We start from the raw sequence: 16970 nt of genomic DNA, 5'->3' as shown, positions 1-16970 counted from the left end.
CTACACACTTATATGTTTAATCTACAATATTAACATTTCCTCCATCTCTTTCTTAAGTCTAGACAATCAACAAGACATCAAGCCACATTTTACATCTTGACAATTTGCAAGGTGTAAATGTCCCACTTAATATTTAACAATCAACTCTCCAGTCAATTCAAGATGATTCTACCTCACAAACAGTCTCTGCCCTTGAGTAGCTTAAAATTTAGCAGTACTCAATAAAGTTTAAAATCCCTCATAAACCAAATGGAAGTAAGGGAGATCTAATGCCCATTCTTTTGACTGAGTTACATCAGACGTTTATTGCATTTAGTTATAATTATCCAAAGTCAAACTAGGAACTCAGATCTACTTAATAATGAGCTGTTTGTAAGGAATTTTGACTCTACAGGCATATGTGAGCTGTAATAATACTGTATTGATTTTTGTTTAGAAGGGCTGAACTGAGTTTACCAACTTCATTTCACATAGACCTCTGAATTGCCATCAGTGAGAATCAAGTTTCATACATCACCAACCAAGACTGGCCCTGAGCCAGTGACATTGAGAAGACCTAGATCACATCAGTCCCCAGAGCAGTACAACTACCTTTGGCATTTTGCCCTTTAGTGTGGTTGGTTTTAGCATACATATGATTAAACCCTTGGCATTCAAACATGCTGAGTTTCACAATGAAGGTGTTCATGCTGGGTTGATTAAGGACTCTTGTCCTTTCGGTAGAGTTCACTTTGGCTCTCCATAGCTCACCATGCCATTTGTGAATCAGAATCTGAGAATGCTATATAGCCCAGTAGTGATTTATAAACTCAACAATTCCCTAGGCATATATAGGTGATGAAAAGTCACCACTTGGGTAACTTTCTGTTGCCAGGATGCAGTGGATTAGGGATTTCTGCATGAAAGACTTTCTGGTCCTGGGACTTTGGCCTTTCTCTTTTGTTTCTCTGACTGAAGGTACCCCTCCCTATCCTCTGCCTTGTATTCAGTATATTGTGGGCACAGTCATAAGATCACAGGATGTCAAGTCAGGCAGGGACCTAGAAATCATCTAATCAAATCCTTTCATTTTACAGATTAAGAGAATAGGTTTAAAGAGATGGGATTTGCCCAAGAACACACAACAAGTCAAGATTTAAATTTAAAAAGATTTTACTTGACTCCAAATTCTCTTTTCTCCAAACTAACAAAATTATTATAATGTAGGGAATCCTTGGAGTATGAAGTATATAGTTAGTCACATAATCTCAGATTAGAAAGGATCTCAGAGGCCATCTCATAGAGAATCACTTCTCTCAAGCACCAACAAGGGGTTATCCAACCCTTGCATGAATAATCTTGTGAGTAGGATTCCACTATTTCCTGAGGAAGTCCATTTTCTTACTTCAAACTTGAATGTTTTTGTCTTGTTTTGCTTTGTTTTTCAAAATCTATAATTGTTCCTAGTTCTGCCTTCTAGAGTCAAGGAGAATAAGTTTAATACTAGCTTTTAAACAGAATACTTGAGTTTCTCCTAAGTCCACATAACCCCCTTAAACCATCTCTTTATTCACCTTCTCTTCATAAGCATAAATTTCTACTCATTGCTCCCAGGTCTGTCTTTGGGGACAAATAGAATGAGTCTAATTTCTCTTACATGTGACAGTCTTTCAGAAAATTAACCCTAAATCTTCTCTTTACTTCATTAAACTCTTCAAATTCTTTCTACCAATCTGTAATTTTCATGAGTTCAAATCACTTTACCATTCTGGCTTCCCTCTCCTGGACACTTTCCAGCTTACCAATATCCCTCCTTAAGTGAGATATTCAAAACTGAATACAATAAATATTCCAGATGTCACATTACCAGGGCACAATACAGTTCTGGATATTATGCCTCTCAATGCAGTCTAAAATTACTTAGCTATTAGTTTTCTTGGCTGTCAGATCACACTGTTAACTCATATCAAAACTGCCATCCCCTAAAACACCCAGATCTTTCTCAAATGAGCCATATCTAACCACACCTCCCCCATCTTGGACTTATTTAGTTGATTTTCTAAATTTACCTATCAGATTGACTGTACATTATATTAAAATTTCATCTTATTATATTATCCCAGTGTCCCCCTGTATACAGAAATATCTAGAGTGTCACTTTTTGCGGTAAAAAACAACTGGAAGGAAAAATGTGAACCCATTGATTGGAGAATGACTGGACAAATGGGATATATGAATGTAGTGGAATATTATTATTGTGTCCTAAGAATTGAAAAACATGAAGAATTCAGAAAACTTGCAAGAAATGTTGCAGAACAAAGTTAGCAGAAATGGGAGAATAATATAAACAATAACCATAGTAAGGTAAAGGAAAACAACATGAAAAAGAAGACTGTTGGAAAAGCATGCCTGCTGCCTCTTGGTAGCAGGTGCAAAATGAGGCAAGTATTTCTAAAATATGGCCAATATATTTATTTATATTCTTTTATTGCACTTATTTGATATAAAACAGGATTCTATTTGGGGGCAGTGGAGATATTGAAATGGAACAATGATGTTTAAAAAGAAAAAAGAAAAGAAAACTTTTTAAAAGAAAAAAATAGCATGAGAAACTTTGCCAGATATTTTGCTAAGATCTTGGAAAACTCACTTCACAACATTTCCCTGATCTAACAAACTAGTAATCCTGTGAAAAAAGAAAATAAGGTTAGTGTTGTATTACTTGTTCCTCATGAAGTCATGCTGATACTTTTTGATAATCACTTCCTTTTCTAGGTATTTACAAATTTCCTTTTAATATCACCAATATGATTGAATTTTACCAGGAATCAAGTTCAAGTTCACCAAACTAAACAGTGTTAGGTCTAATTCACTTCCCTTTTTTTGAAATTCAGGTTGCCATTTACCTTTTTCAATATTTTGGGACCTCTGCTAATTCTTTAATAAGACTAGTCATTTATTCAGCAGTCACATCTTCCTGTTCTTTCTGTGCCTGATTTTGTAGTTCATCTGAGCCATGTGAAAAACTAAAGATAAGTATCACAGAAAAGACAATGGAGAGTTGCATGCATTGTAGGTAGAAACAGAAGATGGACTAGTCATGTGATAAGAGTGAGGGATGACAGATAGAAATCCAGAGTGCTCCACAGGTATCCTTGTGATCTTGGAAGAATGGTAAGTGGATCCTTTGTGTGTGGAAAATGTGTGGGAGTACTTACACAGACAGGCATCACAAAGGAAGAGTAGGCATAAATAGACAATACAACCTGCATTATTGGAGGGATTGCCTTTCAGTAAGATAATAGATCCATTTGAGTAATATCTGTGCTCTTCCAGAACAGTGAAGTGTGATGGAGTTCATTACTGGGGAGGCATGGACAGTATCAGGGTCAGGGTTTTCACTATATTAGTCTAATAGATGTAGCACATGCACACCCCCTTCAGTGAGACAAATGCACTGACTGCCTTACCCAATGGCTTTTCTGGTGGTTAAAAATCAAGATCAGTAATACTAAATATCTTACACACATACATGAAATGCATTATCTAAACTGTGGGAAATAAGCATATATAACAAAAAATCTGCAAACATTACACTGGTAACATACAGAGAAATAGCAACAGGTCATATTTATTGTACAGAATCAACCCAGTTTGTGAGGAATTGCACAGCTGGTGCTGTCTCACCCCACATCTTTTCCCCATATTTGAAGCTAAGATATGCAAATTCATCTGTTTGATCTATGAAAATGACTAGAATCATATAGAATTTACATATATAAACAGATCAGGAAGCAAATATTAATGTTTATTTTATTTTATTTTTTTTTGCTTTTCCTGGTGTCAAGGGAGGCCTCCCTACCACAAGTCCCTGACCAGAACCATATTAAAATTTGGGGAAGATATCCTTTAGGCATCTCAAATCCAGAATGGTCAAAATGGAATTCATTATCTTTTATCCTAAACCCTATCATTTTTTCCCCTAAAACTTTGCTATTTATGTTAAGGGCACTCTCTTCTTGCCTTTCAATCTTCACAATCTCTTTGTCACTCTTGACTTTTCACTTTTTGTTTCCTCTCTATGGCCAATTTCCAAATCTTCTCAATTCTACCCCTGTTTCATGTCTCATATCTATCCATTACATAATCATCAGCCTTGTTTATGGTCTCAAAACTTCACAATAATTTCCTAATTACAAACCAGGCTTCTAGTCTTTCCTTGCTAATCCACTCCTGCCAAATTAATATTCATAAAGTACATGTCTAGGCTATGTCATTCCTGTTCCGGAATCATCAGTGGCTCCCTGTTGCCTTTAGGATAAAATATAGACTCATCTTGGAATTTAAAATCCTTCATAAGTTCCACCCTACCTTTCTAGACTTACTTGTTACTCCCCTGCACACATCCCCAGCAAAACTGGCCTACTTGTGGTTCCTTGAATTTCGTATTCCATCTTTTACCTTGATGTTTTGCATAAGCTATCTCACTTGCCTGAGGATACATGCACTGCCTCCTCATTTTCACCTCTTAGCTTCCTAGCATTCTACTTCTGCCTCAGGCACAGGTGTGTGAGCAGAAGGACCAGCCCAGCTGACAATATAGAGAGCAATGACCTCACCCCAGGGTAAAGCCCACCAATGATTGAAGGCAAAAGGATTCAATAGCTCCAGCTCCTCCCTTCAAGCTAAGGGAGAAGGCCTCAATCAAGGTCACAGACACTCCAGAGAAAGCACCTCCTATTGGCCAGCCAGAGAAACTGCACTCAGTGAGTAAAGCCTTTAGGAATCCCAAGCCCTGGTGAACCAGCCCCTCCCCAACTCAGATTTTAGCAAAATTAAGAAGGGTCATCAGAAAGGTGGATCCATAGAAAAATTCTTGGAAGGAGAAGACCCTAACTCAGAGAGACCTAAAACCTCTGAGGAGAATACGATCTGGTCTTCAGCACAGAAAGACTTCCTTGAAGAAATGAAGGAGTTTAAAAATCAACTGCAAAATTTGGGAAAGACAATACCTCACAACAAGAAAACAAATCCTTAGAAAATACAATTGGACAAATACAAAATGAGAATAAATCTCTCAGATCATCAATTGAACAAATATGAAATGAGAATAATTCTCACAGATCCTCAATTGGGCAAATGCAAAAAGAAAATAATTCTCTCAAAACCTCAACTGGTCAAATGAAAAGCTCTTTCAAAATTAGAATTGACCAATTGGAAAAGGAGTTGCAAAAGGTTAATGAAGAAAACTCCTCCCCCAAAGAAAGAATGGAGTCTACAGAAACTAATGACTCCATGAGACAGCAAGAGCCAGTTAAACAAAATCAAAAAATAGAAGAAAATGTAAAATACCTCATCAGCAAAACCACTGACCTCCAGAATAGGTTGAGGAGGGGCAACCTGAGAATTATTGGACTTCCTGAAAGCACTGAAGAGAAAAAAGGCCGGACTTAATATTACAGGATCTAGTGATGGAAAACTGCCCTGATATCATGGAACCAGAGGGCAAAGTAGTTACTGAAAGAATACATCGATCCCCTCCAGAAAAATATCCTAAAATGAAAACACCAAGGAATGTTGTGGCCAAATTCCAGAACTATCAGATAAAAGAGAAAATCCTGCAAGCAGCCAGAAAGAAATAATTTAAATATCAAGGAGTCAGAGTAAGGCTCACGCAGGACCTGGCTGTATCAACATTAAGGGATTGAAGGGCCTGAAACAAGATATTTCAAAGAGCAAGGGAGCTTGGAATGCAGCCAAGAATCTACTATCCTGCAAAGCTGAACTTTCTCTTCCAGGGAAAAAGATGGACATTTAATAAAATGGAAGAATTAAAAAAATTCCTGATGAAAAGACCAGAGCTAAATAGAAAATTTGGACATCAAACAGGAGGTTCAAGAGACACATGAAAAGGTTAAAAAAAATTAGGGGACAGTAAAAGAAAAAAAAACTACTATGCAATAAGTTGAAACTGCCTATATCCCAGCACAGGGAAAAGATTCTCATAAATCTTGAGAACTGTAACTCTAACACAGAGAATATACCTAGCCAGAATTGATAGACATTCATAACCTATCCATGAGACTGCTATCCAATGGGATGTAACTGGCTTTAACCACACTTAGGAGAAAGACTCTAATAACTCTCAAGAATTTTAACTCTATTAGATAGAATGTACTTAGCTAGAAGTGACAATACTCAGAAGTTTCTATGACTCAGATAGAATGATCTAAACAACACTACCTCCTTACAAAAAGGGGGACAGGAAGGAGATGGGAGGAGGGAGGGGATTGATTGAATGGGGTACTAAGAGGTACAATATACCTATGGTAATAGAGGTGGAAGAAGGGAGGAGATGAAAAACACTGGAATCTTCTTCTCATCAGACTTGGCTTAAAGTCAACCTACACGTACTCAGTTAACTTATAAAACATCTAACCTTTCAAGTATTAAAAGGGGAAAAGGGGAGGGGGACAGAGAAAGGGCAGGGGAGTGGGGGAAAAAGGGGGAAATAACAAAAGGAAGGGAAGGGGAAAAAGGGAAAGGGGAAAGAAAGGGGAGGGTGTGATATAGGAGGGCAAACACACTGAAGGGGGTGGTATTCAGAAACAAAATACTGGGGACTATGGATAAAAGGGGGGTAAGGGAAAAAATACAAACAGAGAGAAGATAGCATGGAGGGCAATAAAGAATTAGTAATCATAACCTTGAATGTGAATGGGATGAACTCTCCCTTAAAACTTAAACAAACAGGGGCAGCTAGGTGGCGCAGTGGATAAAGCACTGGCCTTGGAGTCAGGAGTACCGGGGTTCAAATCTGGTCTCAGACACTTAATAATTACCTAGCTGTGTGGCCTTGGGCAAGCCACTTAACCCCATTTGCCTTGCGAAAAAACAAAAAACCTTAAAAAAAAAACTTAAGCAAATAGCAGAGTGGATTAAAAACCAGAATCCTACAATATGCTGCTTACAAGAAACTCATTTGAAGCAGAGAGATACATATAGAGTAAAGGTAAAAGGCTGGAGCAAAATATATTTTGCTTCAGCTGAAGTAAAAAAAAAGCAGGTGTAGCAATCCTTATCTCAGACAAAGCAGCAGCAAAAATAGATAGCATTAAAAGAGATAAGGAAGAAAACTTTATCCTCCTAAAAGGTACCATAGACAATAAAGTCATTTCAATATTGAATATATATGCACCCAGTGGGACAGCACCCAGATTCTTAGAGGAGAAGCTGAAAGAACTACAGGAAGACATAGACAGCAAAACTCTACTAGTGGGAGACCTCAACCTCCAGCTATCAGATCTAGATAAATAGAATCATAACATAAACAAGAAAGAAGTTAAGGAGATAAATAGATTGTTAGAAAAATTAGATATGGTAGACTTATGGAGGAAACTGAATGGAGATAGAAAGGAATATACATTTTTCTCTGCAGTACATGGAACTTATACAAAAATTGACCATGTGCTAGGACATAAAAACCTAATGATCAACTGCAGAAAGGCAGAAATAGTGAATACATCTTTCTCAGATCACAATGCAATAAAAGTCATATGCAATACTGGGCCAAGGAGATATAGACCCAGAACTAATTGGAAACTGAATAACCTCATTTTAAAAAATGAGAGGACCAAAAAACAAATTATAGAAAGAATTAACCATTTTATCCTAGATAATTATAATAATGAAACAACATACCAAAACCTATGGGATTCATTCAAAGTGACTCTCAGGGGATATATTATAGCTCTAAATGCTTACATGAATAAATTGGAGAAAGAGGAAATCAATGAACTAAATATGCAACTAAAAAAAATTAGAAAAAGAACAAATCAAATATCCCCAATTAAATACCAAATTAGAAATTCTAAAAATTAAAGGAGAAATTAATAAAAGCAAAAACAAAAAAAACTACTGAATTAATAAATAAAACCAAAAGTTGGTATTATGAAAACACCAATTAAATTGATAAACTTCTGGTCAATTTGATTAAAAAAAAGAAAGAAAAAAACTAAATTGCTAGTATCATAAATAAAAAAGGTGAACTCACCACCAATGAGGAGGAAATTAAAGTAATAATTTGAAATTATTTTGCCCAACTCTATGCCAATAAATTTGATAATCTAAGTTAAATGGATGAATATTTATAAAAATATAAGTTGGCCAGGTTAAATGACGAAGAGATTAAATACTTAAACAACCCTATCTCAGAAAATGAAATTCAACAAGCCATTATTGAGCTCCCTAAAAAAAAAAAATCTCCAGGGCCTGATGGATTCACAAGTGAATTCTACCAAACATTTAGGGAGCAATTGGTTCCAATTCTATATAAACTCTTTGGAAAAACAGGGAAAGATGGAACTCTGCCTAACTCTTTCTATGAAACCAATATGGTACTGTTACCTAAACCAGGAAGAGTTAAAACAGAGAAAGAAAATTATAGATGTATTTCCCTGATGAATATAGATGCAAAAATCCTAAATAAAATCTTAGCAGAACGATTACAACAAGTCATCACTAGGATAGTACATTATGATCAAGTAGGATTTATTCCAGGAATGCAGGGTTGGTTCAAAATTACGAAAACTGTTAGTATATTCAATTATATCAACAACAAACCTATCAGAAATGATATGATCATATCAATAGATTCTGAAAAAGCTTTTGACAAAATACAACATCCATTCCTATTAAAAACACTAGAGAGTGTAGGAATAAATGGACTGTCCCTTGAAATAATTAGCAGTATCTATTTGAAACCATCAACAAGCATTATATTCAATGGGGAGAGGCTAGAGGCATTTCCAATAAGATCAGGGGCGAAACAAGGGTGCCCATTATCACCACTACTATTCAATATTGTATTAGAAATGTTAGCATCAGCAATTAGAGAAAAAACAGAAATTGAAAGAATTAGAATTGGGAAGGAAGAGACAAAACTCTCACTCTTTGCAGATGACATGATGGTCTATCTAGAGAATTCCAAGAAATCATCCAAAAAACTACTGGAAACAATTAGCAATTTTAGCAAAGTTGCAGATTACAAAATAAACCCTCATAAATCCTCAACTTTTCTATATATGTATAGCAAGAAACAGCGGGAAGAGTTTGAAAGAGAAATCCCATTCAAAGTAACCTTAGACAATATAAAATATTTGGGAGTCTATTTGCTAAGACAGACACAGAATCTTTTTGAAAACAATTATAAAACACTTCTCACACAAATTAAATCAGATTTAAGTAACTGGGCATATATCAACTACTCATGGATAGGTAGAGCTAATATAACAAAAATGACAATTCTACCAAAACTAAACTATCTGTTTAGTGCCCTACCAATCAAAATTCCAAAAAATAACTTTAACAAGTTAGAAAAAATTGTAAGTAAATTCATATGGAGAAATAAAAAGTCAAGAATTGCCAGGAGCTTAATGAAAATAAAGTGCAAAAGAAGGTGGCTTAGCCCTACCCAATCTAAAATTATATTATAAAGCATCAGTCATCAAAACTGTTTGGTATTGGCTAAGAAATAGAGTGCTGGACCAGTGGAATAGACTAGGTGTAAAAGCAAGAGATGATTATAGTAATCTGCTGTTCGATAAACCCAAAGAGTCCAGCCATTGGGATAAAAACTCCCTCTTTGATTAATCTGCTGGGATAATTGGAAGTTAGTATGGAAGAAACTTAGATTAGACCAACACCTCACACCCTTTACCAAGATAAGATCCAAATGGTTACAGGACATAGACATAAAAAACAATACTATAAGAAAATTAGAAGATCAAGGACTAGTCTACCTGTCAGATCTATGGAAAGGGAAGCAGTTTACGACTAAGGAAGAGTTGGAGAACATCACCAAAAACCAACTAGATGATTTCGATTACATTAAATTAAAAAGCTTTTGCGCAGATAAAATCAGTGTAACCAAGATCAAAAGAAATGTAGTAAATTGGGAAACAATCTTTACAACTGATGATTCTGACAAAGGACTCATTTCTAAAATATATAGAGAACTGAGTCATATTTTTAAAACAAAAAGCCATTCCCCAATTGACAAATGGTCAAAGGATATGCAAAGGCAATTTACAGATGAGGAAATCAAAGCAATCCATAACCATATGAAAAATTGCTCTAAATCATTAATTATTAGAGAAATGCAAATTAAAGCTTCTCTGAGGTACTACCTCACACCTCTCAGATTGTCCAATATGATCAAGGAAGGATAATGATCATTGTTGGAAGGGTTGTGGGAAATCTGGGACACTACTACACTGTTGGTGGAGCTGTGAACTCATCCAACCCTTTTGGAGAGCTATTTGGAACTATGCCCAAAGGGCAACAAAAATGTGCATACCCTTTGACCCAGCAATACCACTACTGGGTCTATACCCTGAAGAGATGATGACAAAGGGTAAAAACATCACTTGTACACAAATATTTATAGCAGCCCTGTTTGTGGTAGCAAAGAATTAGAAATCCAGTAAATGTCCTTCAACTGGGGAATGGCTTAGCAAACTGTGGTATTATGTATGTCATGGAACACTATTGTTCTATTAGAAACCAGGAGGGATGGGATTTCAGGGAAGCCTGGAGGGATTTGCATGAACTGATGCTGAGTGAGATGAGCAGAACCAGAAAAACACTGTACACCCTAACAGCAACATGGGAGTGATGTTCAACCTTGAAGGACTTGCTCATTACATCAGTGCAACAATTGGGAACAATTTTGGGCTGTCTGCAAAGGAGAGTGCCATCTGTATCCAGATAAGGAACTGTGGAGTTTGAACAAAGTTCAAGGACTATTCCCTTTAATTTAGAAAAGAGCAGCTATCTTATTGTCTGATCTTATTACCTCTTAGACTTCTCTTCTTTAAGGATATGATTTCTCTCTCATCACACCCAATTTGTATCAAGGTACAACGTGGAAACAAAGTAAAGACTGACAGAGTGCTTTCCGGGGGGGGGGGGTGTGGAGGGAAGGAAGCAAGATGGGGGGGGGGATTGTAAAGCTCAAATTATATCTTTAATAAAAAAATTCTGGGAAACAAATACAAAAGTGAAACTGTGTCTGTTCTCAACTGAGGAGATGTGTGTGTGCATGAATGCATGCATGTATCCCTTCCCACCATATGTATTTTTGTTCACATATAGACACATACATGTGTATGCTCATATACTTGTATGCTCCTATCCTTATGCAGACATATGTGCACATATATAAGCATATGTGTTTGTATCCTTAATAGATACACAATAAATACAAAGTAATTTGGATAAAGATTGTATTAAATTGGGGTAGGGCCAGGACAGTATCAGGGAAGGCTTCATGAAATAAGTGGCACTTGAAGGAAACCTGGAATCTAAAAGGTAGAGACGAGAAAGAAATACATTCCAGGTTACAGTAGATCCAGTGCAAAAATAAAGAGACAAGAGAGGTAGGAAGGAGATAAGTAATGAATACATTTCTGTTCCAAACGGAGGATTTTAAATTTGACCCTAGAGTTAATGGGGAGAAAATAGTGTTGACTGAGTAAAGGGAAGCTTACAGGCTAATGGGAGAAGAGAGAACATGCAAACAAATATATACAAATAAGCTATATACAGAATAGATGGGAGATAGTTAACAGAAGAAAGATAGTAGAATTAAGAAGTGTTAGGAAAGGCTTTCCATAGAAAATGGGATTTTAGCTAGGACTTAAAAGATTCCAAGGAAGTCAGGAGGGAAGAGATGAAGAAGGAAGGCATTCTAGGCATGGGGAATAGCCAGAGACAATAAACAGAATTGAGAGTTGAAATGTCTTATTTGTGGAAAGGGTAGGAGGCCAATGTCACTGGATCAAGAATATATAACAAGGAGAAAAGTATAAGAAGACTGGAAAGATAGGAAGGGGCTTTGCTCCCTCTGACTCCAATCCTTTCTCTCCTGGTCTTCAGTTTTTAAGCTTCTTAAGACATCTACAGACTTTGTCTATATGCCCTAGGTTCTTTCTTATTCCTCATTTTTCCCCATGATTCTGAGTTGTTTCTGTACCATATATCTATCCTTAAAAAAACCAACAACAAATCCATAATGACTTTCACAATATTGTCTCCTTTTCTGTGTCTGTCATCTTTAATAGTTGGGAGGAACAACTTTGGGAAATTATATCCCCATTCTTAAATCTCACTGAAGCCCTCTGGTAGAAAAATGAGTATATATAAAGTCCAATTAGTTTTTGATTGCTCTAACATCATGTAGAGATAGCATTTATAATCAATATATAATTTTAAAAAATAAATTGTATTGTTTCAAAAATAAGATTTTGTTTTTATATTACTATCACTTCCATATGTATCTTCACCATCTTGCATTATTGTACCCCCTTTTTTAAACAAAATGTAAAGTATAATGTCCTTTTACATAAAGGAAATTATAGTCACTATCATAGGATTTGGCTACTATGGATAAATTTTTGATATTTAAGATTAGAAAGAGAAGTATGTTACAATATACATTTAATATATGAATATGAAGAAACAGCTTTCATCTGTGACAAATTGTTTTAGAAAAAATTATCTGTAATTTTTGTAAAGACATATGTTTTTGTTAATAAGGTTAAGTAATATCTCCTTTAGAAACAATTTACTGTTATAAAAAGGTAGATAAAATTGAATGTTAAGAAACAAAAGAGATCATTAAGGAGAAAGATTACCATGTTAAAGGCATCAGAGAACTGCAAGGCATGATGGTATATCAATCTGTGTGTATATATATTTTGTTATTAATAATTATAAAACTAAAAATTGAGAAATTCTATAAACATTTTGAGGCTGAGTTATGATTTAAAAGGACCATGAACTTGGAATTTTGGAAGTTTTAGCTTTTTAAACAAAAAGTACATCATTAAGAGCCAAGGGAGTTTAAACAACTGAAGACATAGCAGGAAGAGAAGTGGGACAGCATAGGAACTAGAGAGAAAAATGAAGAGTCAACAAGAGAAGCCAAAAATCTGCCTTGTGCTGGTAAATGTTCAACAATTGGCTTTTGCTGGGGGTAGGGTGTTCACAGGACACACCTTTAAGTTTAATCTGCATTGTTAACATTTCCTTCATCATTCTCTTTAGTCTAGACAATCATCAAAACAATAACTCATGCCTTGACTTGTAGTATTGAAATGCTCACACCAAAAATAAAACAATTGGCTCTCTTGAGCTGATTGGAGCTAGTTCTTGCACATCCCTGTCTGCTTTTGGCAGTTAGGAACAGCCAGTTGATAGAAAGCTTCGACTGAATGAGTTAAAGAGAAATATGAACATCAGTTGCCTAATCTAATGAGAGTTAATGCCCTTCAGCACCACCCTTTTGATAGGGGAAGTTTTTCAGAAGGCTTCTTTGCTCTCTGCTGCCTCTTCTTGAGGTATGAGCCCCTGCTTTGGTTGTAATTGTTTGTCTTTCATTCTGAAAGATCATGATAATCATGACATGATGGAGGTGATGCCATGATATGCAAGTGAATGGGATTTAAGTGAGGCGGGGTTGTACAAAGCCCCACTTTCTCCTCTGGAGCCATCTGGATTAGATATGACTCAGGATGACTGGAGATGGACCTGTTTTGGTACCCTGGTGAGCTTACCCTTTGGACAGCACAACATTTGGGTTTGTGATTAAAAAACTGATCTAGTCTGAATAATCCAGAGAGAGCCATAACTTGGCAGTTCTGTAGCTTTAAGAAAAATGAACAGTATTTAAATGTCCTTTTACCTTGTTCATTTCACCATTTTTTCTGTTGTAGGAATGCTTATATGCTAGTGGTGCTCTGTACTACTTTTGTATAGATTATTGCAAATTTTGTTTGAAATGTTTAACTTTATAATTATATTTTTAAAGTAAATAATTGCTTTAAATCTATTTTGTAGAGATACAAAGTATTATAGAATTTCCATCACACATGTTGTGCCTAATTTTTTTAATGTTTAAAATAAATTTATTTCTGAATTTTTACAATTTTCCCCAAATCTTGCTTCCCTCCCCCCACCCCCCACAGAAGGCAGTCTGTTAGTCTTTACATTGTTTCCATGCCATTCATTGATCTAAATTGAATGTGTTGAGAGAGAAATCATATCCTTAAGAAAAAATAAAATATGAGATAGCAAGATTACATAATAAGATAATGATTTTTTTTAAATTAAAGGTAATAGTCTGGTCTTTGTTCAAACTCCACAATTCTTTCTCTGGATACAGATGGTTTTCTCTATTGCAGATACCCCAAAATTGACCCTGATTGTTGCACTTATGAAATGAGCAAGTCCATTCAGGTTGATCATCAGCCCCATGTTGCTAATATAGTGTACAATGTTCTTCTGGTTCTGTTCATCTCGCTCAGCATCAGTTCATGAAAATTCCTCCAGATTGTGCCTAATTTAATAAAATAATGACTGTGTTTGAGGAAGAAGAAGAGAAGGATTTCCCTAGCTTAAGAGAGGGAAGGTCAATTGTCAAGCAAAGTAGCAGTTTCATATAACTGGCATGGACCATTGAAGCCAGTACCCCAGAAGCATGACCCTAAGCATAGGAGTTTTCCTTCCCCGTGTGCTTCCCTATAGGATATTCTAAGTGAGGGCTCCCTCTTCATCATGGTTTTTGAGTATATTTAGTGGAAGATTATGATCTGAGTTCATGTGTTTACTATGATGTGTTTTATTATTTGTATATGATTTGGTTCTTTTCCTTAACAAGTTTAAAATCTGGAAGTATCAATATTTGAGAAAACCTGGTTGTTTAAATAAATACATTGTGTTATTACTTGTGTCTGGCTGTAGGGGAAAAAACATATTACATGGGGACTGAAGAGCTAGATCAACAAGTAGGGGAAGTATATTATACCCCATTAGGGTAGGACCCTGAGAAAATCTGATGTAACCATGTTGTGGTCAACAACTTCTTTGAACTTAGACCTGCAAGGGTGAGAGCAAATTCAACAGACTCAGAAACAAGTCACCTGCCCATGAGAGGAGGAATGAGATTCATACACACACACACAGATTTATATCTGTGTGATATTTTAGAAGTATCAATATCTCATTTTGTCTCTGATAGGTAGGAACAATGCTCAACTCTTTCCACTTTACAAGAGAAAAAAAGTTATTAAGCTAAAACAGCCAGTCCAGGGACTACATCGTGTACAACATTCCACACCCATATTTCCTCCAACTTTCAACCAAAAGGAAAGATAATGAGTTTCATCATTTGTTTTCCAGGACCAAGACTGGTCATTGTAATTACTATATAAATACTCAGAGTTTGGCTTTCTTTTAGTGTTCTTTTCATTTACATTGTTGCAACCATTGTATATATCTTTTCCCTGCATCTGCTTACTTCACTCTGTGTCAGTTCATACAAGTCTTCCCACCACATGTTATTTTGAGGAAGGACTTTTTTAGGTTATTTATTTGCTTGGGTATTTTTCTCCCCACACTACCTTAGTCATAGAAACCAATACCAAAGGGTGTAACTTAAAGGATACAGGTTTTGACTCAGTATGAAAATGAATTTCTTAACAATTGGAGCTGTATAAAAATGGAATGAACTGTTTTACGAGCCACTGAGTTTCCCTGTGACTGGAAGCATTCAAACAGAGGGTGGACAACCACTTATTGGGTTGCTATTCAAGGTAATTCACCATTGGGCAGAGGACTTGGACTAAATGACCACCAAAGTCCCTTCTATTCTAAGATCCTACATCCCTATAATCATTGAACCATAGATTCTTGGAAAAGACTTTAGAGATCTCATGACTATTGAAAATCTGACATCACTGTCAAGTCAACCCATTAAAAAAAGGCCTTAGCTTTAACTTTAACTGAAGTTTCTTTCAAATATCTTATAAAATAATTAGGGAGCTTTAGCAATATATTCAGTAGCCTTGCTGAAAAAAAATGTGAGATGAAGTCTTGCCCAGCAAAAGAGTTTTCAGAAGGGCTTTAATTATAAAATAGCAGGTTCCACATCACACCCCACCCATGTTAGCCAAGGTTACATTTCTGAACTTCAACTGAAAGTAGGAACTGGCTATAAAATTCAGTGAGATCATAACCAATTTAAGCCATACTTATAAAGGAAATTTGATCATCAAGTTGTGACCTAGGATTAAGTGGGAAACTCGTCTGTGAGGAGAAAATTTGGGGGAAAACTTAAGGAAAATCTCTAGTTATAGGAAATCTCCTAGAAGCCTTTACAGATTAAATGAATTTTGCAGAGAACTTAGGGAAAGCCACTGGTCAAGCAGGAAAAGGAAAAATGCTTCCAAGTGTAGGCTGTAATGGAGAAAGGGAGATAACAGAGATGCAGATGAACAGAAAAGGCAGATGGGATTATTATCCTAGGCAGACTAGAGAAGTGAAATAGGGAAAAGGAGTAAATGAGTGAAGTGGTCTTGGCAGAAGAAGAGGGGTAGAAGCCTTTGAAGGTGGGGAAGTGTCAATAGAATAATGGGAATTGTTGGCTATTTAGGTTCACATATGGTATCCAGCTTTTTTGTTGCTGACTGCCCAGCATTTTACCAGATGTTTGATTAGTGCCCAATGCAGTATCTCACCAACTCTCAAACTATCTGTAACCATCTCTTATTAAGCTGCTAGCTATGAATCTGATAATCAATAAATGATACTTTTACTCTTTCAGATAGTGATAAAAAAGGCAATAAGACAAAACTGACTACAAAGAACCAAATTATAAAGAAATAATTTCCTTTGTCTCTTGTTGCCAGTTCTAAGCCATAGGGGTGGAGGAAAATTCCTTCATGATGTTATTGAATTTTTAAAAATAAATGCTAAGCACTTAAAAACTTACAAAATATTAGAGAAATTACAACAGAAAATCTCTTCAACATTATAGTTTGGAGATTGACAGATTAGACTATTGATTTCTTTTCTTAAACCTGTTATTGATTTCAGTTCATTTCAATAAACATTAATTGACAAGTCAGTCATTAGCCTCAATACCTCCTTCA

At 35.9% G+C, this 16970-nt stretch overlaps 1 protein-coding gene across 2 annotated transcripts in view; it reads left to right on the top strand.

Moving 5' to 3' along the window:
- Window positions 1–16970, top strand: part of WNT5B (Wnt family member 5B) — a 157392-nt gene that overhangs the window by 30269 nt on the left and 110153 nt on the right. The gene's annotated exons all lie outside the window — the stretch shown is intronic.

This window comes from Macrotis lagotis, chromosome 7 (genome assembly GCF_037893015.1).
Source record: "Macrotis lagotis isolate mMagLag1 chromosome 7, bilby.v1.9.chrom.fasta, whole genome shotgun sequence".
Lineage (NCBI taxonomy): Eukaryota > Metazoa > Chordata > Mammalia > Peramelemorphia > Peramelidae > Macrotis > Macrotis lagotis.
Note: the sequence above shows the minus strand (reverse complement) of the source record. Positions and strands in the feature narration are given on the sequence as shown.